Source organism: Balaenoptera physalus (assembly GCF_965194825.1).
Source record: "Balaenoptera physalus genome assembly, chromosome: 14".
In the NCBI taxonomy this organism is placed as follows: Eukaryota; Metazoa; Chordata; class Mammalia; order Artiodactyla; family Balaenopteridae; genus Balaenoptera; species Balaenoptera physalus.
Window position 1 is genome coordinate 100,255,240 of NC_138893.1, and position 27,247 is coordinate 100,282,486.

A 27,247-nucleotide genomic window follows, 5' to 3' on the forward strand; every position below is an offset into this window, starting at 1 on the left:
TTTCTTGGGAGCTGGCCGCAAAAGCGCAGGATTGCTTCAGGCCCTATTCCGGTCCAGGGCGGCAGGCTGAGCCTGTGGTTAATTCTTCTTCCTGATGGGAAAATAGAGTGACCTGTGCCTGTCCCAACACCTAGAGCTAGTCTCTCATTGGTTCCCCCTCTTCCCGTTCATCCTCAGGACAAATTGCAACCTGTACGGAACAGGAGGTTAAAGGTGCTGATTCTCCAAGGAGGGAGATTGCTAGTAAAGTGGCTGGAATGGCAAACCCGAGCACAAGGAGATGAGAAATGAGGTGCGTTTTGAAAACCTTTCGGGATCACACAGTGTACCATCTTCTGGGTTTCTCATGCATGCTTTCGATGTAGGAAGATGCCCTTGAACCTGGAGATTTGGGACCCATGGGATGGGTACCATGCAGTATTACTTTAAAGGGTCTGCGTTTGCTCACCCAACCTCACCAAACCTCTCAGCCCCAAGAGTTTCCACTCTTATGTCTCAATCAGCTGTGGGTCTAGATGTGGTCAATCCAGGTGGCATCACAGCCCCTGAACGAATTTTGTAAGAATTTCTCTCTCTTTCACTGTCTTTGTTTCACGGGTTTTTAAAAGTAATTGATTTTTATAATGGGGTTTACCTGCTTTTCACTGCTGTGTTTTTGCCGCTTTACACCCACTGGACTCACTTACAGAGAGATATCAATGCATAGGTTTTAAGATTCTTACTACTCAGATATATTCTTGGGCGGTGAATAGGGGGTGTTGAGTCCAATTCACTGAGCAAGGTGTAGGTCTTGTCTATTACCTATTGGGTTTATGGAACGGTATCTGAGCTAATTTGAAACCCTTGTTTTATGCATCACCCCACCTCACCTTTCCCGTTAAGCAGCCATAGTGTGTTTTCTAAACCTGTTACCCAGCTCTGATTTGTAATTCAGTTCAAGGGTAGCGGTTTTTATATTCCCTCTATAAGTGATATCTTATGATAAGTATCTTTTTCTGTGTGACTTATTTCACTTAGAATCGTCCTACCTAAATCCACTCATCTTGCTGCTAATAGCCTTATGACGTTGATTTCATGGCTGAGTGATATTCCATTGTACATAAGGACCACAACTTCTTTATCCATTTTTCTCTTTCCTGGGATATTTAAGGTGTAATGAAGTGGAGGTTCTTGTCAACAGAACAGCCCTAAACTTTGGGGTGCCTGTGTCTTGCAGGTTTTTAGTTTTCCCAATTTATACGCCCATGAGTGGAAGTGCCCTATGCTCCCTAAGCTGATTTTTTTCGATGTTTCAGGACACAAAGTGCACTTCTCCAGAGTGGCTGTTGGCAATTTACATCCCGCCCATCAGCGTAGCCAGGCTCCCGTTTCTCCATGGCCTGTCTTGCATTTCTGGTTTTGACAGTTTATTCAGCATGGCCCTTTTGACCGATGGGAAGCGAGACTTCTTTGTAGCGCTGATTTGCCTTTCCAGGTTGCTTGGTTGGCCAAAAAGGGCGTATGCGTTTTTTCCTGAATATATTCAGGAAAAAACGCATACGCCCTTTTTGGCCAAGGGCATCATTGTCGAGGTTATGCCGCTTTTCCTGTGCTTTAAAGGCGATTCGAATCTCCCTCCTGAAATCTGTTTCCTGCAATTCTGCCTTGCTTTCCAATCCTCTTCGTTGCCTTCCCTCAATATATTTGTGGACGAGAGTCATCATTTATAAGTCTGCAGGTTTGTGAATTGCAGTGCCCCTGAGCTCCATTTTTCAACTCGCTTTCTTGGGAGCTGGCCGCAAAAGCGCAGGATTGCTTCAGGCCCTATTCTGGTCCCGGGCGGCAGGCTGAGCCTATGGTTAATTCTTCTTCCTGATGGGAAAATAGAGTGACCTGTGCCTGTCCCAACACCTAGAGCTAGTCTCTCATTGGTTCCCCCTCTTCCCGTTCATCCTCAGGACAAATTGCAACCTGTACGGAACAGGAGGTTAAAGGTGCTGATTCTCCAAGGAGGGAGATTGCTAGTAAAGTGGCTGGAATGGCAAAGCCGAGCACAAGGAGATCACAAATGAGGTGCGTTTTGAAAACCTTTCCGGATCACACAGTGTACCATCTTCTGGGTTTCTCATGCATGCTTTCGATGTAGGAAGATGCCCTTGAACCTGGAGATTTGGGACCCATGGGATGGGTACAATGCAGTATTACTTTAAAGGGTCTGCGTTTGCTCACCCAACCTCACCAAACCTCTCAGCCCCAAGAGTTTCCACCCTTATGTCTCAATCAGCTGTGGGTCTAGATATGGTCAATCCAGGTGGCATCACAGCCCCTGAACGAATTTTGTAAGAATTTCTCTCTCTTTAACTGTCTTTGTTTCACGGGTTTTTAAAAGTAATTGATTTTTATAAAGGGGTTTACCTGCTTTTCACTGCTGTGTTTTTGCCGCTTTACACCCACTTGACTCACTTACAGAGAGATATAAATGCATAGGTTTTAAGATTCTTACTAGTCAGATATATTCTTGGGCGGTGAATAGGGGGTGTTGAGTCCAATTCACTGAGCAAGGAGTAGGTCTTGTCTATTACCTATTGGGTTTATGGAACGGTATCTGAGCTAATTTGAAACCCTTGTTTTATGCATCACCCCACCTCACCTTTCCCGTTAAGCAGCCATAGTGTGTTTTCTAAACGTGTTACCCAGCTCTGATTTGTAATTCAGTTCAAGGGTAGCGGTTTTTATATTCCCTCTATAAGTGATATCTTATGATAAGTATCTTTTTCTGTGTGACTTATTTCACTTAGAATCGTCCTACCTAAATCCACTTATCTTGCTGCTACTAGCCTTATGACGTTGATTTCTTGGCTGAGTGATATTCCATTGTACATAAGGACCACAACTTCTTTATCCATTTTTCTCTTTCCTGGGATATTTACGGTGTAACGAAGTGGAGGTTCTTGTCAACAGAACAGCCCTAAACTTTGGGGTGCCTGTGTCTTGCTGATTTTTAGTTTTCCCAATTTATACGCCCATGAGTGGAAGTGCCCTATGCTCCCTAAGCTGATTTTTTTCGATGTTTCAGGACACACCGTGCACTTCTCCAGAGTGGCTGTTGGCAATTTACATCCCGCCCATCAGTGTAGCCAGGCTCCCGTTTCTCCATGGCCTGTCTTGCATTTCTGGTTTTGACACTTTATTCAGCATGGCCCTTTTGACCGATGGGAAGCGAGACTTCTTTGTAGCGCTGATTTGCCTTTCCAGGTTGCTTGGTTGGCCAAAAAGGGCGTATGCGTTTTTTCCTGAATATATTCAGGAAAAAACGCATACGCCCTTTTTGGCCAAGGGCATCATTGTCGATGTTTTGCTGCTTTTCCTGTGCTTTAAAGGCGATTCGAATCTCCCTCCTGAAATCTGTTTCCTGCAATTCTGCCTTGCTTTCCAATCCTCTTCGTAGCCTTCCCTCAATATATTTGTGGACGAGAGTCATCATTTATAAGTCTGCAGGTTTGTGAATTGCAGTGCCCCTGAGCTCCATTTTTCAACTCGCTTTCTTGGGAGCTGGCCGCAAAAGCGCAGGATTGCTTCAGGCCCTTTTCTGGTCCCGGGCGGCAGGCTGAGCCTGTGGTTAATTCTTCTTCCTGATGGGAAAATAGAGTGACCTGTGCCTGTCCCAACACCTAGAGCTAGTCTCTCATTGGTTCCCCCTCTTCCCGTTCATCCTCAGGACAAATTGCAACCTGTACGGAACAGGAGGTTAAAGGTGCTGATTCTCCAAGGAGGGAGATTGCTAGTAAAGTGGCTGGAATGGCAAAGCCGAGCACAAGGAGATCACAAATGAGGTGCGTTTTGAAAACCTTTCCGGATCACACAGTGTACCATCTTCTGGGTTTCTCATGCATGCTTTCGATGTAGGAAGATGCCCTTGAACCTGGAGATTTGGGACCCATGGGATGGGTACAATGCAGTATTACTTTAAAGGGTCTGCGTTTGCTCACCCAACCTCACCAAACCTCTCAGCCCCAAGAGTTTCCACCCTTATGTCTCAATCAGCTGTGGGTCTAGATATGGTCAATCCAGGTGGCATCACAGCCCGTGAACGAATTTTGTAAGAATTTCTCTCTCTTTCACTGTCTTTGTTTCACGGGTTTTTAAAAGTAATTGATTTTTATAATGGGGTTTACCTGCTTTTCACTGCTGTGTTTTTGCCGCTTTACACCCACTTGACTCACTTACAGAGAGATATCAATGCATAGGTTTTAAGATTCTTACTAGTCAGATATATTCTTGGGCGGTGAATAGGGGGTGTTGAGTCCAATTCACTGAGCAAGGAGTAGGTCTTGTCTATTACCTATTGGGTTTATGGAACGGTATCTGAGCTAATTTGAAACCCTTGTTTTATGCATCACCCCACCTCACCTTTCCCGTTAAGCAGCCATAGTGTGTTTTCTAAACGTGTTACCCAGCTCTGATTTGTAATTCAGTTCAAGGGTAGCGGTTTTTATATTCCCTCTATAAGTGATATCTTATGATAAGTATCTTTTTCTGTGTGACTTATTTCACTTAGAATCGTCCTACCTAAATCCACTCATCTTGCTGCTACTAGCCTTATGACGTTGATTTCATGGCTGAGTGATATTCCATTGTACATAAGGACCACAACTTCTTTATCCATTTTTCTCTTTCCTGGGATATTTAAGGTGTAACGAAGTGGAGGTTCTTGTCAACAGAGCAGCCCTAAACTTTGGGGTGCCTGTGTCTTGCTGATTTTTAGTTTTCCCAATTTATACGCCCATGAGTGGAAGTGCCCTATGCTCCCTAAGCTGATTTTTTTCGATGTTTCAGGACACACCGTGCACTTCTCCAGAGTGGCTGTTGGCAATTTACATCCCGCCCATCAGCGTAGCCAGGCTCCCGTTTCTCCATGGCCTGTTTTGCATTTTTGGTTTTGACACTTTATTCACCATGGCCCTTTTGACCGATGGGAAGCGAGACTTCTTTGTAGCGCTGATTTGCCTTTCCAGGTTGCTTGGTTGGCCAAAAAGGGCGTATGCGTTTTTTCCTGAATATATTCAGGAAAAAACGCATACGCCCTTTTTGGCCAAGGGCATCATTGTCGAGGTTTTTCCGCTTTTCCTGTGCTTTAAAGGCGATTCGAATCTCCCTCCTGAAATCTGTTTCCTGCAATTCTGCCTTGCTTTCCAATCCTCTTCGTTGCCTTCCCTGAATATATTTGTGGACGAGAGTCATCATTTATAAGTCTGCAGGTTTGTGAATTGCAGTGCCCCTGAGCTCCATTTTTCAACTCGCTTTCTTGGGAGCTGGCCGCAAAAGCGCAGGATTGCTTCAGGCCCTATTCTGGTCCCGGGCGGCAGGCTGAGCCTGTGGTTAATTCTTCTTCCTGATGGGAAAATAGAGTGACCTGTGCCTGTCCCAACACCTAGAGCTAGTCTCTCATTGGTTCCCCCTCTTCCCGTTCATCCTCAGGACAAATTGCAACCTGTACGGAACAGGAGGTTAAAGGTGCTGATTCTCCAAGGAGGGAGATTGCTAGTAAAGCGGCTGGAATGGCAAACCCGAGCACAAGGAGATGAGAAATGAGGTGCGTTTTGAAAACCTTTCCGGATCACACGGTGTACCATCTTCTGGGTTTCTCATGCATGCTTTCGATGTAGGAAGATGCCCTTGAACCTGGAGATTTGGGACCCATGGGATGGGTACCACGCAGTATTACTTTAAAGGGTCTGCGTTTGCTCACCCAATCTCACCAAACCTCTCAGCCCCAAGAGTGTCCACCCTTATGTCTCAATCAACTGTGGGTCTAGATATGGTCAATCCAGGTGGCATCACAGCCCCTGAACGAATTTTGTAAGAATTTCTCTCTCTTTCACTGTCTTTGTTTCACGGGTTTTTAAAAGTAATTGATTTTTATAATGGGGTTTACCTGCTTTTCACTGCTGTGTTTTGGCCGCTTTACACCCACTGGACTCACTTACAGAGAGATATCAATGCATAGGTTTTAAGATTCTTACTAGTCAGATATATTCTTGGGCGGTGAATAGGGGGTGTTGAGTCCAATTCACTGAGCAAGGAGTAGGTCTTGTCTATTACCTATTGGGTTTATGGAACGGTATCTGAGCTAATTTGAAACCCTTGTTTTATGCATCACCCCACCTCACCTTTCCCGTTAAGCAGCCATAGTGTGTTTTCTAAACGTGTTACCCAGCTCTGATTTGTAATTCAGTTCAAGGGTAGCGGTTTTTATATTCCCTCTATAAGTGATATCTTATGATAAGTATCTTTTTCTGTGTGACTTATTTCACTTAGAATCGTCCTACCTAAATCCACTCATCTTGCTGCTACTAGCCTTATGACGTTGATTTCATGGCTGAGTGATATTCCATTGTACATAAGGACCACAACTTCTTTATCCATTTTTCTCTTTCCTGGGATATTTACGGTGTAACGAATTGGAGGTTCTTGTCAACAGAACAGCCCTAAACTTTGGGGTGCCTGTGTCTTGCTGATTTTTAGTTTTCCCAATTTATACGCCCATGATTGGAAGTGCCCTATGCTCCCTAAGCTGATTTTTTTCGATGTTTCAGGACACACCGTGCACTTCTCCAGAGTGGCTGTTGGCAATTTACATCCCGCCCATCAGTGTAGCCAGGCTCCCGTTTCTCCATGGCCTGTCTTGCATTTCTGGTTTTGACACTTTATTCAGCATGGCCCTTTTGACCGATGGGAAGCGAGACTTCTTTGTAGCGCTGATTTGCCTTTCCAGGTTGCTTGGTTGGCCAAAAAGGGCGTATGCGTTTTTTCCTGAATATATTCAGGAAAAAACGCATACGCCCTTTTTGGCCAAGGGCATCATTGTCGAGGTTTTTCCGCTTTTCCTGTGCTTTAAAGGCGATTCGAATCTCCCTCCTGAAATCTGTTTCCTGCAATTCTGCCTTGCTTTCCAATCCTCTTCGTTGCCTTCCCTGAATATATTTGTGGACGAGAGTCATCATTTATAAGTCTTCAGGTTTGTGAATTGCAGTGCCCCTGAGCTCCATTTTTCAACTCGCTTTCTTGGGAGCTGGCCGCAAAAGCGCAGGATTGCTTCAGGCCCTATTCCGGTCCAGGGCGGCAGGCTGAGCCTGTGGTTAATTCTTCTTCCTGATGGGAAAATAGAGTGACCTGTGCCTGTCCCAACACCTAGAGCTAGTCTCTCATTGGTTCCCCCTCTTCCCGTTCATCCTCAGGACAAATTGCAACCTGTACGGAACAGGAGGTTAAAGGTGCTGATTCTCCAAGGAGGGAGATTGCTAGTAAAGTGGCTGGAATGGCAAACCCGAGCACAAGGAGATGAGAAATGAGGTGCGTTTTGAAAACCTTTCGGGATCACACAGTGTACCATCTTCTGGGTTTCTCATGCATGCTTTCGATGTAGGAAGATGCCCTTGAACCTGGAGATTTGGGACCCATGGGATGGGTACCATGCAGTATAACTTTAAAGGGTCTGCGTTTGCTCACCCAACCTCACCACACCTCTCAGCCCCAAGAGTTTCCACCCTTATGTCTCAATCAGCTGTGGGTCTAGATATGGTCAATCCAGGTGGCATCACAGCCCCTGAACGAATTTTGTAAGAATTTCTCTCTCTTTCACTGTCTTTGTTTCACGGGTTTTTAAAAGTAATTGATTTTTATAATGGGGTTTACCAGCTTTTCACTGCTGTGTTTTTGCTGCTTTACACCCACCTGACTCACTTACAGAGAGATATCAATGCATAGGTTTTAAGATTCTTACTAGTCAGATATATTCTTGGGCGGTGAATAGGGGGTGTTGAGTCCAATTCACTGAGCAAGGAGTAGGTCTTGTCTATTACCTATTGGGTTTATGGAGCGGTATCTGAGCTAATTTGAAACCCTTGTTTTATGCATCACCCCACCTCACCTTTCCCGTTAAGCAGCCATAGTGTGTTTTCTAAACGTGTTACCCTGCTCTGATTTGTAATTCAGTTCAAGGGTAGCGGTTTTTATATTCCCTCTATAAGTGATATCTTATGATAAGTATCTTTTTCTGTGTGACTTATTTCACTTAGAATCGTCCTACCTAAATCCACTCACCTTGCTGCTACTAGCCTTATGACGTTGATTTCATAGCTGAGTGATATTCCATTGTACATAAGGACCACAACTTCTTTATCCATTTTTCTCTTTCCTGGGATATTTAAGGTGTAACGAAGTGGAGGTTCTTGTCAACAGAGCAGCCCTAAACTTTGGGGTGCCTGTGTCTTGCTGATTTTTAGTTTTCCCAGTTTATACGCCCATGAGTGGAAGTGCCCTATTCTCCCTAAGCTGATTTTTTTCGATGTTTCAGGACACACCGTGCACTTCTCCAGAGTGGCTGTTGGCAATTTACATCCCGCCCATCAGCGTAGCCAGGCTCCCGTTTCTCCATGGCCTGTCTTGCATTTCTGGTTTTGACACTTTATTCAGCATGGCCCTTTTGACCGATGGGAAGCGAGACTTCTTTGTAGCGCTGATTTGCCTTTCCAGGTTGCTTGGTTGGCCAAAAAGGGCGTATGCGTTTTTTCCTGAATATATTCAGGAAAAAACGCATACGCCCTTTTTGGCCAAGGGCATCATTGTCGAGGTTTTTCCGCTTTTCCTGTGCTTTAAAGGCGATTCGAATCTCCCTCCTGAAATCTGTTTCCTGCAATTCTGCCTTGCTTTCCAATCCTCTTCGTTGCCTTCCCTGAATATATTTGTGGACGAGAGTCATCATTTATAAGTCTTCAGGTTTGTGAATTGCAGTGCCCCTGAGCTCCATTTTTCAACTCGCTTTCTTGGGAGCTGGCCGCAAAAGCGCAGGATTGCTTCAGGCCCTATTCTGGTCCCGGGCGGCAGGCTGAGCCTGTGGTTAATTCTTCTTCCTGATGGGAAAATAGAGTGACCTGTGCCTGTCCCAACACCTAGAGCTAGTCTCTCATTGGTTCCCCCTCTTCCCGTTCATCCTCAGGACAAATTGCAACCTGTACGGAACAGGAGGTTAAAGGTGCTGATTCTCCAAGGAGGGAGATTGCTAGTAAAGTGGCTGGAATGGCAAACCCGAGCACAAGGAGATGAGAAATGAGGTGCGTTTTGAAAACCTTTCCGGATCACACAGTGTACCATCTTCTGGGTTTCTCATGCATGCTTTCGATGTAGGAAGATGCCCTTGAACCTGGAGATTTGGGACCCATGGGATGGGTACCATGCAGTATTACTTTAAAGGGTCTGCGTTTGCTCACCCAACCTCACCAAACCTCTCAGCCCCAAGAGTTTCCACCCTTATGTCTCAATCAGCTGTGGGTCTAGATATGGTCAATCCAGGTGGCATCACAGCCCCTGAACGAATTTTGTAAGAATTTCTCTCTCTTTAACTGTCTTTGTTTCACGGGTTTTTAAAAGTAATTGATTTTTATAGTGGGGTTTACCTGCTTTTCACTGCTGTGTTTTTGCCGCTTTACACCCACTTGACTCACTTACAGAGAGATATCAATGCATAGGTTTTAAGATTCTTACTAGTCAGATATATTCTTGGGCGGTGAATAGGGGGTGTTGAGTCCAATTCACTGAGCAAGGAGTAGGTCTTGTCTATTACCTATTGGGTTTATGGAACGGTATCTGAGCTAATTTGAAACCCTTGTTTTATGCATCACCCCACCTCACCTTTCCCGTTAAGCAGCCATAGTGTGTTTTCTAAACGTGTTACCCAGCTCTGATTTGTAATTCAGTTCAAGGGTAGCGGTTTTTATATTCCCTCTATAAGTGATATCTTATGATAAGTATCTTTTTCTGTGTGACTTATTTCACTTAGAATCGTCCTACCTAAATCCACTCATCTTGCTGCTACTAGCCTTATGACGTTGATTTCATGGCTGAGTGATATTCCATTGTACATAAGGACCACAACTTCTTTATCCATTTTTCTCTTTCCTGGGATATTTAAGGTGTAACGAAGTGGAGGTTCTTGTCAACAGAGCAGCCCTAAACTTTGGGGTGCCTGTGTCTTGCTGATTTTTAGTTTTCCCAATTTATACGCCCATGAGTGGAAGTGCCCTATGCTCCCTAAGCTGATTTTTTTCGATGTTTCAGGACACACCGTGCACTTCTCCAGAGTGGCTGTTGGCAATTTACATCCCGCCCATCAGCGTAGCCAGGCTCCCGTTTCTCCATGGCCTGTTTTGCATTTTTGGTTTTGACACTTTATTCACCATGGCCCTTTTGACCGATGGGAAGCGAGACTTCTTTGTAGCGCTGATTTGCCTTTCCAGGTTGCTTGGTTGGCCAAAAAGGGCGTATGCGTTTTTTCCTGAATATATTCAGGAAAAAACGCATACGCCCTTTTTGGCCAAGGGCATCATTGTCGAGGTTTTTCCGCTTTTCCTGTGCTTTAAAGGCGATTCGAATCTCCCTCCTGAAATCTGTTTCCTGCAATTCTGCCTTGCTTTCCAATCCTCTTCGTTGCCTTCCCTGAATATATTTGTGGACGAGAGTCATCATTTATAAGTCTGCAGGTTTGTGAATTGCAGTGCCCCTGAGCTCCATTTTTCAACTCGCTTTCTTGGGAGCTGGCCGCAAAAGCGCAGGATTGCTTCAGGCCCTATTCTGGTCCCGGGCGGCAGGCTGAGCCTGTGGTTAATTCTTCTTCCTGATGGGAAAATAGAGTGACCTGTGCCTGTCCCAACACCTAGAGCTAGTCTCTCATTGGTTCCCCCTCTTCCCGTTCATCCTCAGGACAAATTGCAACCTGTACGGAACAGGAGGTTAAAGGTGCTGATTCTCCAAGGAGGGAGATTGCTAGTAAAGCGGCTGGAATGGCAAACCCGAGCACAAGGAGATGAGAAATGAGGTGCGTTTTGAAAACCTTTCCGGATCACACGGTGTACCATCTTCTGGGTTTCTCATGCATGCTTTCGATGTAGGAAGATGCCCTTGAACCTGGAGATTTGGGACCCATGGGATGGGTACCACGCAGTATTACTTTAAAGGGTCTGCGTTTGCTCACCCAATCTCACCAAACCTCTCAGCCCCAAGAGTGTCCACCCTTATGTCTCAATCAACTGTGGGTCTAGATATGGTCAATCCAGGTGGCATCACAGCCCCTGAACGAATTTTGTAAGAATTTCTCTCTCTTTCACTGTCTTTGTTTCACGGGTTTTTAAAAGTAATTGATTTTTATAATGGGGTTTACCTGCTTTTCACTGCTGTGTTTTGGCCGCTTTACACCCACTGGACTCACTTACAGAGAGATATCAATGCATAGGTTTTAAGATTCTTACTAGTCAGATATATTCTTGGGCGGTGAATAGGGGGTGTTGAGTCCAATTCACTGAGCAAGGAGTAGGTCTTGTCTATTACCTATTGGGTTTATGGAACGGTATCTGAGCTAATTTGAAACCCTTGTTTTATGCATCACCCCACCTCACCTTTCCCGTTAAGCAGCCATAGTGTGTTTTCTAAACGTGTTACCCAGCTCTGATTTGTAATTCAGTTCAAGGGTAGCGGTTTTTATATTCCCTCTATAAGTGATATCTTATGATAAGTATCTTTTTCTGTGTGACTTATTTCACTTAGAATCGTCCTACCTAAATCCACTCATCTTGCTGCTACCAGCCTTATGACGTTGATTTCATGGCTGAGTGATATTCCATTGTACATAAGGACCACAACTTCTTTATCCATTTTTCTCTTTCCTGGGATATTTAAGGTGTAACGAAGTGGAGGTTCTTGTCAACAGAGCAGCCCTAAACTTTGGGGTGCCTGTGTCTTGCTGATTTTTAGTTTTCCCAATTTATACGCCCATGAGTGGAAGTGCCCTATGCTCCCTAAGCTGATTTTTTTCGATGTTTCAGGACACACCGTGCACTTCTCCAGAGTGGCTGTTGGCAATTTACATCCCGCCCATCAGCGTAGCCAGGCTCCCGTTTCTCCATGGCCTGTTTTGCATTTCTGGTTTTGACACTTTATTCAGCATGGCCCTTTTGACCGATGGGAAGCGAGACTTCTTTGTAGCGCTGATTTGCCTTTCCAGGTTGCTTGGTTGGCCAAAAAGGGCGTATGCGTTTTTTCCTGAATATATTCAGGAAAAAACGCATACGCCCTTTTTGGCCAAGGGCATCATTGTCGAGGTTTTGCCGCTTTTCCTGTGCTTTAAAGGCGATTCGAATCTCCCTCCTGAAATCTGTTTCCTGCAATTCTGCCTTGCTTTCCAATCCTCTTCGTTGCCTTCCCTCAATATATTTGTGGACGAGAGTCATCATTTAGAAGTCTGCAGGTTTGTGAATTGCAGTGCCCCTGAGCTCCATTTTTCAACTCGCTTTCTTGGGAGCTGGCCGCAAAAGCGCAGGATTGCTTCAGGCCCTATTCTGGTCCCGGGCGGCAGGCTGAGCCTGTGGTTAATTCTTCTTCCTGATGGGAAAATAGAGTGACCTGTGCCTGTCCCAACACCTAGAGCTAGTCTCTCATTGGTTCCCCCTCTTCCCGTTCATCCTCAGGACAAATTGCAACCTGTACGGAACAGGAGGTTAAAGGTGCTGATTCTCCAAGGAGGGAGATTGCTAGTAAAGCGGATGGAATGGCAAACCCGAGCACAAGGAGATGAGAAATGAGGTGCGTTTTGAAAACCTTTCCGGATCACACGGTGTACCATCTTCTGGGTTTCTCATGCATGCTTTCGATGTAGGAAGATGCCCTTGAACCTGGAGATTTGGGACCCATGGGATGGGTACCACGCAGTATTACTTTAAAGGGTCTGCGTTTGCTCACCCAATCTCACCAAACCTCTCAGCCCCAAGAGTGTCCACCCTTATGTCTCAATCAACTGTGGGTCTAGATATGGTCAATCCAGGTGGCATCACAGCCCCTGAACGAATTTTGTAAGAATTTCTCTCTCTTTCACTGTCTTTGTTTCACGGGTTTTTAAAAGTAATTGATTTTTATAATGGGATTTACCTGCTTTTCACTGCTGTGTTTTTGCCGCTTTACACCCACTGGACTCACTTACAGAGAGATATCAATGCATAGGTTTTAAGATTCTTACTAGTCAGATATATTCTTGGGCGGTGAATAGGGGGTGTTGAGTCCAATTCACTGAGCAAGGAGTAGGTCTTGTCTATTACCTATTGGGTTTATGGAACGGTATCTGAGCTAATTTGAAACCCTTGTTTTATGCATCACCCCACCTCACCTTTCCCGTTAAGCAGCCATAGTGTGTTTTCTAAACGTGTGACTCTATTCTGTTTTGTAATTCAGTTCAAGGGTAGCGGTTTTTATATTCCCTCTATAAGTGATATCTTATGATAAGTATCTTTTTCTGTGTGACTTATTTCACTTAGAATCGTCCTACCTAAATCCACTCATCTTGCTGCTACTAGCCTTATGACGTTGATTTCATGGCTGAGTGATATTCCATTGTACATAAGGACCACAACTTCTTTATCCATTTTTCTCTTTCCTGGGATATTTAAGGTGTAACGAAGTGGAGGTTCTTGTCAACAGAGCAGCCCTAAACTTTGGGGTGCCTGTGTCTTGCTGATTTTTAGTTTTCCCAATTTATACGCCCATGAGTGGAAGTGCCCTATGCTCCCTAAGCTGATTTTTTTCGATGTTTCAGGACACACCGTGCACTTCTCCAGAGTGGCTGTTGGCAATTTACATCCCGCCCATCAGCGTAGCCAGGCTCCCGTTTCTCCATGGCCTGTTTTGCATTTCTGGTTTTGACACTTTATTCAGCATGGCCCTTTTGACCGATGGGAAGCGAGACTTCTTTGTAGCGCTGATTTGCCTTTCCAGGTTGCTTGGTTGGCCAAAAAGGGCGTATGCGTTTTTTCCTGAATATATTCAGGAAAAAACGCATACGCCCTTTTTGGCCAAGGGCATCATTGTCGAGGTTTTGCCGCTTTTCCTGTGCTTTAAAGGCGATTCGAATCTCCCTCCTGAAATCTGTTTCCTGCAATTCTTCCTTGCTTTCCAATCCTCTTCGTTGCCTTCCCTCAATATATTTGTGGACGAGAGTCATCATTTAGAAGTCTGCAGGTTTGTGAATTGCAGTGCCCCTGAGCTCCATTTTTCAACTCGCTTTCTTGGGAGCTGGCCGCAAAAGCGCAGGATTGCTTCAGGCCCTATTCTGGTCCCGGGCGGCAGGCTGAGCCTGTGGTTAATTCTTCTTCCTGATGGGAAAATAGAGTGACCTGTGCCTGTCCCAACACCTAGAGCTAGTCTCTCATTGGTTCCCCCTCTTCCCGTTCATCCTCAGGACAAATTGCAACCTGTACGGAACAGGAGGTTAAAGGTGCTGATTCTCCAAGGAGGGAGATTGCTAGTAAAGCGGATGGAATGGCAAACCCGAGCACAAGGAGATGAGAAATGAGGTGCGTTTTGAAAACCTTTCCGGATCACACGGTGTACCATCTTCTGGGTTTCTCATGCATGCTTTCGATGTAGGAAGATGCCCTTGAACCTGGAGATTTGGGACCCATGGGATGGGTACAATGCAGTATTACTTTAAAGGGTCTGCGTTTGCTCACCCAACCTCACCAAACCTCTCAGCCCCAAGAGTTTCCACCCTTATGTCTCAATCAGCTGTGGGTCTAGATATGGTCAATCCAGGTGGCATCACAGCCCCTGAACGAATTTTGTAAGAATTTCTCTCTCTTTCACTGTCTTTGTTTCACGGGTTTTTAAAAGTAATTGATTTTTATAATGGGGTTTACCTGCTTTTCACTGCTGTGTTTTTGCCGCTTTACACCCACTTGACTCACTTACAGAGAGATATCAATGCATAGGTTTTAAGATTCTTACTAGTCAGATATATTCTTGGGCGGTGAATAGGGGGTGTTGAGTCCAATTCACTGAGCAAGGAGTAGGTCTTGTCTATTACCTATTGGGTTTATGGAACGGTATCTGAGCTAATTTGAAACCCTTGTTTTATGCATCACCCCACCTCACCTTTCCCGTTAAGCAGCCATAGTGTGTTTTCTAAACGTGTTACCCAGCTCTGATTTGTAATTCAGTTCAAGGGTAGCGGTTTTTATATTCCCTCTATAAGTGATATCTTATGATAAGTATCTTTTTCTGTGTGACTTATTTCACTTAGAATCGTCCTACCTAAATCCACTCATCTTGCTGCTACTAGCCTTATGACGTTGATTTCATGGCTGAGTGATATTCCATTGTACATAAGGACCACAACTTCTTTATCCATTTTTCTCTTTCCTGGGATATTTAAGGTGTAACGAAGTGGAGGTTCTTGTCAACAGAGCAGCCCTAAACTTTGGGGTGCCTGTGTCTTGCTGATTTTTAGTTTTCCCAATTTATACGCCCATGAGTGGAAGTGCCCTATGCTCCCTAAGCTGATTTTTTTCGATGTTTCAGGACACACCGTGCACTTCTCCAGAGTGGCTGTTGGCAATTTACATCCCGCCCATCAGCGTAGCCAGGCTCCCGTTTCTCCATGGCCTGTTTTGCATTTTTGGTTTTGACACTTTATTCACCATGGCCCTTTTGACCGATGGGAAGCGAGACTTCTTTGTAGCGCTGATTTGCCTTTCCAGGTTGCTTGGTTGGCCAAAAAGGGCGTATGCGTTTTTTCCTGAATATATTCAGGAAAAAACGCATACGCCCTTTTTGGCCAAGGGCATCATTGTCGAGGTTTTTCCGCTTTTCCTGTGCTTTAAAGGCGATTCGAATCTCCCTCCTGAAATCTGTTTCCTGCAATTCTGCCTTGCTTTCCAATCCTCTTCGTTGCCTTCCCTGAATATATTTGTGGACGAGAGTCATCATTTATAAGTCTGCAGGTTTGTGAATTGCAGTGCCCCTGAGCTCCATTTTTCAACTCGCTTTCTTGGGAGCTGGCCGCAAAAGCGCAGGATTGCTTCAGGCCCTATTCTGGTCCCGGGCGGCAGGCTGAGCCTGTGGTTAATTCTTCTTCCTGATGGGAAAATAGAGTGACCTGTGCCTGTCCCAACACCTAGAGCTAGTCTCTCATTGGTTCCCCCTCTTCCCGTTCATCCTCAGGACAAATTGCAACCTGTACGGAACAGGAGGTTAAAGGTGCTGATTCTCCAAGGAGGGAGATTGCTAGTAAAGCGGCTGGAATGGCAAACCCGAGCACAAGGAGATGAGAAATGAGGTGCGTTTTGAAAACCTTTCCGGATCACACGGTGTACCATCTTCTGGGTTTCTCATGCATGCTTTCGATGTAGGAAGATGCCCTTGAACCTGGAGATTTGGGACCCATGGGATGGGTACCACGCAGTATTACTTTAAAGGGTCTGCGTTTGCTCACCCAATCTCACCAAACCTCTCAGCCCCAAGAGTGTCCACCCTTATGTCTCAATCAACTGTGGGTCTAGATATGGTCAATCCAGGTGGCATCACAGCCCCTGAACGAATTTTGTAAGAATTTCTCTCTCTTTCACTGTCTTTGTTTCACGGGTTTTTAAAAGTAATTGATTTTTATAATGGGGTTTACCTGCTTTTCACTGCTGTGTTTTGGCCGCTTTACACCCACTGGACTCACTTACAGAGAGATATCAATGCATAGGTTTTAAGATTCTTACTAGTCAGATATATTCTTGGGCGGTGAATAGGGGGTGTTGAGTCCAATTCACTGAGCAAGGAGTAGGTCTTGTCTATTACCTATTGGGTTTATGGAACGGTATCTGAGCTAATTTGAAACCCTTGTTTTATGCATCACCCCACCTCACCTTTCCCGTTAAGCAGCCATAGTGTGTTTTCTAAACGTGTTACCCAGCTCTGATTTGTAATTCAGTTCAAGGGTAGCGGTTTTTATATTCCCTCTATAAGTGATATCTTATGATAAGTATCTTTTTCTGTGTGACTTATTTCACTTAGAATCGTCCTACCTAAATCCACTCATCTTGCTGCTACTAGCCTTATGACGTTGATTTCATGGCTGAGTGATATTCCATTGTACATAAGGACCACAACTTCTTTATCCATTTTTCTCTTTCCTGGGATATTTACGGTGTAACGAATTGGAGGTTCTTGTCAACAGAACAGCCCTAAACTTTGGGGTGCCTGTGTCTTGCTGATTTTTAGTTTTCCCAATTTATACGCCCATGATTGGAAGTGCCCTATGCTCCCTAAGCTGATTTTTTTCGATGTTTCAGGACACACCGTGCACTTCTCCAGAGTGGCTGTTGGCAATTTACATCCCGCCCATCAGTGTAGCCAGGCTCCCGTTTCTCCATGGCCTGTCTTGCATTTCTGGTTTTGACACTTTATTCAGCATGGCCCTTTTGACCGATGGGAAGCGAGACTTCTTTGTAGCGCTGATTTGCCTTTCCAGGTTGCTTGGTTGGCCAAAAAGGGCGTATGCGTTTTTTCCTGAATATATTCAGGAAAAAACGCATACGCCCTTTTTGGCCAAGGGCATCATTGTCGAGGTTTTTCCGCTTTTCCTGTGCTTTAAAGGCGATTCGAATCTCCCTCCTGAAATCTGTTTCCTGCAATTCTGCCTTGCTTTCCAATCCTCTTCGTTGCCTTCCCTGAATATATTTGTGGACGAGAGTCATCATTTATAAGTCTTCAGGTTTGTGAATTGCAGTGCCCCTGAGCTCCATTTTTCAACTCGCTTTCTTGGGAGCTGGCCGCAAAAGCGCAGGATTGCTTCAGGCCCTATTCCGGTCCAGGGCGGCAGGCTGAGCCTGTGGTTAATTCTTCTTCCTGATGGGAAAATAGAGTGACCTGTGCCTGTCCCAACACCTAGAGCTAGTCTCTCATTGGTTCCCCCTCTTCCCGTTCATCCTCAGGACAAATTGCAACCTGTACGGAACAGGAGGTTAAAGGTGCTGATTCTCCAAGGAGGGAGATTGCTAGTAAAGTGGCTGGAATGGCAAACCCGAGCACAAGGAGATGAGAAATGAGGTGCGTTTTGAAAACCTTTCGGGATCACACAGTGTACCATCTTCTGGGTTTCTCATGCATGCTTTCGATGTAGGAAGATGCCCTTGAACCTGGAGATTTGGGACCCATGGGATGGGTACCATGCAGTATAACTTTAAAGGGTCTGCGTTTGCTCACCCAACCTCACCACACCTCTCAGCCCCAAGAGTTTCCACCCTTATGTCTCAATCAGCTGTGGGTCTAGATATGGTCAATCCAGGTGGCATCACAGCCCCTGAACGAATTTTGTAAGAATTTCTCTCTCTTTCACTGTCTTTGTTTCACGGGTTTTTAAAAGTAATTGATTTTTATAATGGGGTTTACCAGCTTTTCACTGCTGTGTTTTTGCTGCTTTACACCCACCTGACTCACTTACAGAGAGATATCAATGCATAGGTTTTAAGATTCTTACTAGTCAGATATATTCTTGGGCGGTGAATAGGGGGTGTTGAGTCCAATTCACTGAGCAAGGAGTAGGTCTTGTCTATTACCTATTGGGTTTATGGAGCGGTATCTGAGCTAATTTGAAACCCTTGTTTTATGCATCACCCCACCTCACCTTTCCCGTTAAGCAGCCATAGTGTGTTTTCTAAACGTGTTACCCTGCTCTGATTTGTAATTCAGTTCAAGGGTAGCGGTTTTTATATTCCCTCTATAAGTGATATCTTATGATAAGTATCTTTTTCTGTGTGACTTATTTCACTTAGAATCGTCCTACCTAAATCCACTCACCTTGCTGCTACTAGCCTTATGACGTTGATTTCATAGCTGAGTGATATTCCATTGTACATAAGGACCACAACTTCTTTATCCATTTTTCTCTTTCCTGGGATATTTAAGGTGTAACGAAGTGGAGGTTCTTGTCAACAGAGCAGCCCTAAACTTTGGGGTGCCTGTGTCTTGCTGATTTTTAGTTTTCCCAGTTTATACGCCCATGAGTGGAAGTGCCCTATTCTCCCTAAGCTGATTTTTTTCGATGTTTCAGGACACACCGTGCACTTCTCCAGAGTGGCTGTTGGCAATTTACATCCCGCCCATCAGCGTAGCCAGGCTCCCGTTTCTCCATGGCCTGTCTTGCATTTCTGGTTTTGACACTTTATTCAGCATGGCCCTTTTGACCGATGGGAAGCGAGACTTCTTTGTAGCGCTGATTTGCCTTTCCAGGTTGCTTGGTTGGCCAAAAAGGGCGTATGCGTTTTTTCCTGAATATATTCAGGAAAAAACGCATACGCCCTTTTTGGCCAAGGGCATCATTGTCGAGGTTTTTCCGCTTTTCCTGTGCTTTAAAGGCGATTCGAATCTCCCTCCTGAAATCTGTTTCCTGCAATTCTGCCTTGCTTTCCAATCCTCTTCGTTGCCTTCCCTGAATATATTTGTGGACGAGAGTCATCATTTATAAGTCTTCAGGTTTGTGAATTGCAGTGCCCCTGAGCTCCATTTTTCAACTCGCTTTCTTGGGAGCTGGCCGCAAAAGCGCAGGATTGCTTCAGGCCCTATTCTGGTCCCGGGCGGCAGGCTGAGCCTGTGGTTAATTCTTCTTCCTGATGGGAAAATAGAGTGACCTGTGCCTGTCCCAACACCTAGAGCTAGTCTCTCATTGGTTCCCCCTCTTCCCGTTCATCCTCAGGACAAATTGCAACCTGTACGGAACAGGAGGTTAAAGGTGCTGATTCTCCAAGGAGGGAGATTGCTAGTAAAGTGGCTGGAATGGCAAACCCGAGCACAAGGAGATGAGAAATGAGGTGCGTTTTGAAAACCTTTCCGGATCACACAGTGTACCATCTTCTGGGTTTCTCATGCATGCTTTCGATGTAGGAAGATGCCCTTGAACCTGGAGATTTGGGACCCATGGGATGGGTACCATGCAGTATTACTTTAAAGGGTCTGCGTTTGCTCACCCAACCTCACCAAACCTCTCAGCCCCAAGAGTTTCCACCCTTATGTCTCAATCAGCTGTGGGTCTAGATATGGTCAATCCAGGTGGCATCACAGCCCCTGAACGAATTTTGTAAGAATTTCTCTCTCTTTAACTGTCTTTGTTTCACGGGTTTTTAAAAGTAATTGATTTTTATAGTGGGGTTTACCTGCTTTTCACTGCTGTGTTTTTGCCGCTTTACACCCACTTGACTCACTTACAGAGAGATATCAATGCATAGGTTTTAAGATTCTTACTAGTCAGATATATTCTTGGGCGGTGAATAGGGGGTGTTGAGTCCAATTCACTGAGCAAGGAGTAGGTCTTGTCTATTACCTATTGGGTTTATGGAACGGTATCTGAGCTAATTTGAAACCCTTGTTTTATGCATCACCCCACCTCACCTTTCCCGTTAAGCAGCCATAGTGTGTTTTCTAAACGTGTTACCCAGCTCTGATTTGTAATTCAGTTCAAGGGTAGCGGTTTTTATATTCCCTCTATAAGTGATATCTTATGATAAGTATCTTTTTCTGTGTGACTTATTTCACTTAGAATCGTCCTACCTAAATCCACTCATCTTGCTGCTACTAGCCTTATGACGTTGATTTCATGGCTGAGTGATATTCCATTGTACATAAGGACCACAACTTCTTTATCCATTTTTCTCTTTCCTGGGATATTTAAGGTGTAACGAAGTGGAGGTTCTTGTCAACAGAGCAGCCCTAAACTTTGGGGTGCCTGTGTCTTGCTGATTTTTAGTTTTCCCAATTTATACGCCCATGAGTGGAAGTGCCCTATGCTCCCTAAGCTGATTTTTTTCGATGTTTCAGGACACACCGTGCACTTCTCCAGAGTGGCTGTTGGCAATTTACATCCCGCCCATCAGCGTAGCCAGGCTCCCGTTTCTCCATGGCCTGTTTTGCATTTTTGGTTTTGACACTTTATTCACCATGGCCCTTTTGACCGATGGGAAGCGAGACTTCTTTGTAGCGCTGATTTGCCTTTCCAGGTTGCTTGGTTGGCCAAAAAGGGCGTATGCGTTTTTTCCTGAATATATTCAGGAAAAAACGCATACGCCCTTTTTGGCCAAGGGCATCATTGTCGAGGTTTTTCCGCTTTTCCTGTGCTTTAAAGGCGATTCGAATCTCCCTCCTGAAATCTGTTTCCTGCAATTCTGCCTTGCTTTCCAATCCTCTTCGTTGCCTTCCCTGAATATATTTGTGGACGAGAGTCATCATTTATAAGTCTGCAGGTTTGTGAATTGCAGTGCCCCTGAGCTCCATTTTTCAACTCGCTTTCTTGGGAGCTGGCCGCAAAAGCGCAGGATTGCTTCAGGCCCTATTCTGGTCCCGGGCGGCAGGCTGAGCCTGTGGTTAATTCTTCTTCCTGATGGGAAAATAGAGTGACCTGTGCCTGTCCCAACACCTAGAGCTAGTCTCTCATTGGTTCCCCCTCTTCCCGTTCATCCTCAGGACAAATTGCAACCTGTACGGAACAGGAGGTTAAAGGTGCTGATTCTCCAAGGAGGGAGATTGCTAGTAAAGCGGCTGGAATGGCAAACCCGAGCACAAGGAGATGAGAAATGAGGTGCGTTTTGAAAACCTTTCCGGATCACACGGTGTACCATCTTCTGGGTTTCTCATGCATGCTTTCGATGTAGGAAGATGCCCTTGAACCTGGAGATTTGGGACCCATGGGATGGGTACCACGCAGTATTACTTTAAAGGGTCTGCGTTTGCTCACCCAATCTCACCAAACCTCTCAGCCCCAAGAGTGTCCACCCTTATGTCTCAATCAACTGTGGGTCTAGATATGGTCAATCCAGGTGGCATCACAGCCCCTGAACGAATTTTGTAAGAATTTCTCTCTCTTTCACTGTCTTTGTTTCACGGGTTTTTAAAAGTAATTGATTTTTATAATGGGGTTTACCTGCTTTTCACTGCTGTGTTTTGGCCGCTTTACACCCACTGGACTCACTTACAGAGAGATATCAATGCATAGGTTTTAAGATTCTTACTAGTCAGATATATTCTTGGGCGGTGAATAGGGGGTGTTGAGTCCAATTCACTGAGCAAGGAGTAGGTCTTGTCTATTACCTATTGGGTTTATGGAACGGTATCTGAGCTAATTTGAAACCCTTGTTTTATGCATCACCCCACCTCACCTTTCCCGTTAAGCAGCCATAGTGTGTTTTCTAAACGTGTTACCCAGCTCTGATTTGTAATTCAGTTCAAGGGTAGCGGTTTTTATATTCCCTCTATAAGTGATATCTTATGATAAGTATCTTTTTCTGTGTGACTTATTTCACTTAGAATCGTCCTACCTAAATCCACTCATCTTGCTGCTACCAGCCTTATGACGTTGATTTCATGGCTGAGTGATATTCCATTGTACATAAGGACCACAACTTCTTTATCCATTTTTCTCTTTCCTGGGATATTTAAGGTGTAACGAAGTGGAGGTTCTTGTCAACAGAGCAGCCCTAAACTTTGGGGTGCCTGTGTCTTGCTGATTTTTAGTTTTCCCAATTTATACGCCCATGAGTGGAAGTGCCCTATGCTCCCTAAGCTGATTTTTTTCGATGTTTCAGGACACACCGTGCACTTCTCCAGAGTGGCTGTTGGCAATTTACATCCCGCCCATCAGCGTAGCCAGGCTCCCGTTTCTCCATGGCCTGTTTTGCATTTCTGGTTTTGACACTTTATTCAGCATGGCCCTTTTGACCGATGGGAAGCGAGACTTCTTTGTAGCGCTGATTTGCCTTTCCAGGTTGCTTGGTTGGCCAAAAAGGGCGTATGCGTTTTTTCCTGAATATATTCAGGAAAAAACGCATACGCCCTTTTTGGCCAAGGGCATCATTGTCGAGGTTTTGCCGCTTTTCCTGTGCTTTAAAGGCGATTCGAATCTCCCTCCTGAAATCTGTTTCCTGCAATTCTGCCTTGCTTTCCAATCCTCTTCGTTGCCTTCCCTCAATATATTTGTGGACGAGAGTCATCATTTAGAAGTCTGCAGGTTTGTGAATTGCAGTGCCCCTGAGCTCCATTTTTCAACTCGCTTTCTTGGGAGCTGGCCGCAAAAGCGCAGGATTGCTTCAGGCCCTATTCTGGTCCCGGGCGGCAGGCTGAGCCTGTGGTTAATTCTTCTTCCTGATGGGAAAATAGAGTGACCTGTGCCTGTCCCAACACCTAGAGCTAGTCTCTCATTGGTTCCCCCTCTTCCCGTTCATCCTCAGGACAAATTGCAACCTGTACGGAACAGGAGGTTAAAGGTGCTGATTCTCCAAGGAGGGAGATTGCTAGTAAAGCGGATGGAATGGCAAACCCGAGCACAAGGAGATGAGAAATGAGGTGCGTTTTGAAAACCTTTCCGGATCACACGGTGTACCATCTTCTGGGTTTCTCATGCATGCTTTCGATGTAGGAAGATGCCCTTGAACCTGGAGATTTGGGACCCATGGGATGGGTACCACGCAGTATTACTTTAAAGGGTCTGCGTTTGCTCACCCAATCTCACCAAACCTCTCAGCCCCAAGAGTGTCCACCCTTATGTCTCAATCAACTGTGGGTCTAGATATGGTCAATCCAGGTGGCATCACAGCCCCTGAACGAATTTTGTAAGAATTTCTCTCTCTTTCACTGTCTTTGTTTCACGGGTTTTTAAAAGTAATTGATTTTTATAATGGGATTTACCTGCTTTTCACTGCTGTGTTTTTGCCGCTTTACACCCACTGGACTCACTTACAGAGAGATATCAATGCATAGGTTTTAAGATTCTTACTAGTCAGATATATTCTTGGGCGGTGAATAGGGGGTGTTGAGTCCAATTCACTGAGCAAGGAGTAGGTCTTGTCTATTACCTATTGGGTTTATGGAACGGTATCTGAGCTAATTTGAAACCCTTGTTTTATGCATCACCCCACCTCACCTTTCCCGTTAAGCAGCCATAGTGTGTTTTCTAAACGTGTGACTCTATTCTGTTTTGTAATTCAGTTCAAGGGTAGCGGTTTTTATATTCCCTCTATAAGTGATATCTTATGATAAGTATCTTTTTCTGTGTGACTTATTTCACTTAGAATCGTCCTACCTAAATCCACTCATCTTGCTGCTACTAGCCTTATGACGTTGATTTCATGGCTGAGTGATATTCCATTGTACATAAGGACCACAACTTCTTTATCCATTTTTCTCTTTCCTGGGATATTTAAGGTGTAACGAAGTGGAGGTTCTTGTCAACAGAGCAGCCCTAAACTTTGGGGTGCCTGTGTCTTGCTGATTTTTAGTTTTCCCAATTTATACGCCCATGAGTGGAAGTGCCCTATGCTCCCTAAGCTGATTTTTTTCGATGTTTCAGGACACACCGTGCACTTCTCCAGAGTGGCTGTTGGCAATTTACATCCCGCCCATCAGCGTAGCCAGGCTCCCGTTTCTCCATGGCCTGTTTTGCATTTCTGGTTTTGACACTTTATTCAGCATGGCCCTTTTGACCGATGGGAAGCGAGACTTCTTTGTAGCGCTGATTTGCCTTTCCAGGTTGCTTGGTTGGCCAAAAAGGGCGTATGCGTTTTTTCCTGAATATATTCAGGAAAAAACGCATACGCCCTTTTTGGCCAAGGGCATCATTGTCGAGGTTTTGCCGCTTTTCCTGTGCTTTAAAGGCGATTCGAATCTCCCTCCTGAAATCTGTTTCCTGCAATTCTTCCTTGCTTTCCAATCCTCTTCGTTGCCTTCCCTCAATATATTTGTGGACGAGAGTCATCATTTAGAAGTCTGCAGGTTTGTGAATTGCAGTGCCCCTGAGCTCCATTTTTCAACTCGCTTTCTTGGGAGCTGGCCGCAAAAGCGCAGGATTGCTTCAGGCCCTATTCTGGTCCCGGGCGGCAGGCTGAGCCTGTGGTTAATTCTTCTTCCTGATGGGAAAATAGAGTGACCTGTGCCTGTCCCAACACCTAGAGCTAGTCTCTCATTGGTTCCCCCTCTTCCCGTTCATCCTCAGGACAAATTGCAACCTGTACGGAACAGGAGGTTAAAGGTGCTGATTCTCCAAGGAGGGAGATTGCTAGTAAAGCGGATGGAATGGCAAACCCGAGCACAAGGAGATGAGAAATGAGGTGCGTTTTGAAAACCTTTCCGGATCACACGGTGTACCATCTTCTGGGTTTCTCATGCATGCTTTCGATGTAGGAAGATGCCCTTGAACCTGGAGATTTGGGACCCATGGGATGGGTACCACGCAGTATTACTTTAAAGGGTCTGCGTTTGCTCACCCAATCTCACCAAACCTCTCAGCCCCAAGAGTGTCCACCCTTATGTCTCAATCAACTGTGGGTCTAGATATGGTCAATCCAGGTGGCATCACAGCCCCTGAACGAATTTTGTAAGAATTTCTCTCTCTTTCACTGTCTTTGTTTCACGGGTTTTTAAAAGTAATTGATTTTTATAATGGGATTTACCTGCTTTTCACTGCTGTGTTTTTGCCGCTTTACACCCACTGGACTCACTTACAGAGAGATATCAATGCATAGGTTTTAAGATTCTTACTAGTCAGATATATTCTTGGGCGGTGAATAGGGGGTGTTGAGTCCAATTCACTGAGCAAGGAGTAGGTCTTGTCTATTACCTATTGGGTTTATGGAACGGTATCTGAGCTAATTTGAAACCCTTGTTTTATGCATCACCCCACCTCACCTTTCCCGTTAAGCAGCCATAGTGTGTTTTCTAAACGTGTGACTCTATTCTGTTTTGTAATTCAGTTCAAGGGTAGCGGTTTTTATATTCCCTCTATAAGTGATATCTTATGATAAGTATCTTTTTCTGTGTGACTTATTTCACTTAGAATCGTCCTACCTAAATCCACTCATCTTGCTGCTACTAGCCTTATGACGTTGATTTCATGGCTGAGTGATATTCCATTGTACATAAGGACCACAACTTCTTTATCCATTTTTCTCTTTCCTGGGATATTTAAGGTGTAACGAAGTGGAGGTTCTTGTCAACAGAGCAGCCCTAAACTTTGGGGTGCCTGTGTCTTGCTGATTTTTAGTTTTCCCAATTTATACGCCCATGAGTGGAAGTGCCCTATGCTCCCTAAGCTGATTTTTTTCGATGTTTCAGGACACACCGTGCACTTCTCCAGAGTGGCTGTTGGCAATTTACATCCCGCCCATCAGCGTAGCCAGGCTCCCGTTTCTCCATGGCCTGTTTTGCATTTCTGGTTTTGACACTTTATTCAGCATGGCCCTTTTGACCGATGGGAAGCGAGACTTCTTTGTAGCGCTGATTTGCCTTTCCAGGTTGCTTGGTTGGCCAAAAAGGGCGTATGCGTTTTTTCCTGAATATATTCAGGAAAAAACGCATACGCCCTTTTTGGCCAAGGGCATCATTGTCGAGGTTTTGCCGCTTTTCCTGTGCTTTAAAGGCGATTCGAATCTCCCTCCTGAAATCTGTTTCCTGCAATTCTTCCTTGCTTTCCAATCCTCTTCGTTGCCTTCCCTCAATATATTTGTGGACGAGAGTCATCATTTAGAAGTCTGCAGGTTTGTGAATTGCAGTGCCCCTGAGCTCCATTTTTCAACTCGCTTTCTTGGGAGCTGGCCGCAAAAGCGCAGGATTGCTTCAGGCCCTATTCTGGTCCCGGGCGGCAGGCTGAGCCTGTGGTTAATTCTTCTTCCTGATGGGAAAATAGAGTGACCTGTGCCTGTCCCAACACCTAGAGCTAGTCTCTCATTGGTTCCCCCTCTTCCCGTTCATCCTCAGGACAAATTGCAACCTGTACGGAACAGGAGGTTAAAGGTGCTGATTCTCCAAGGAGGGAGATTGCTAGTAAAGCGGCTGGAATGGCAAACCCGAGCACAAGGAGATGAGAAATGAGGTGCGTTTTGAAAACCTTTCCGGATCACACGGTGTACCATCTTCTGGGTTTCTCATGCATGCTTTCGATGTAGGAAGATGCCCTTGAACCTGGAGATTTGGGACCCATGGGATGGGTACCACGCAGTATTACTTTAAAGGGTCTGCGTTTGCTCACCCAATCTCACCAAACCTCTCAGCCCCAAGAGTGTCCACCCTTATGTCTCAATCAACTGTGGGTCTAGATATGGTCAATCCAGGTGGCATCACAGCCCCTGAACGAATTTTGTAAGAATTTCTCTCTCTTTCACTGTCTTTGTTTCACGGGTTTTTAAAAGTAATTGATTTTTATAATGGGATTTACCTGCTTTTCACTGCTGTGTTTTTGCCGCTTTACACCCACTGGACTCACTTACAGAGAGATATCAATGCATAGGTTTTAAGATTCTTACTAGTCAGATATATTCTTGGGCGGTGAATAGGGGGTGTTGAGTCCAATTCACTGAGCAAGGAGTAGGTCTTGTCTATTACCTATTGGGTTTATGGAACGGTATCTGAGCTAATTTGAAACCCTTGT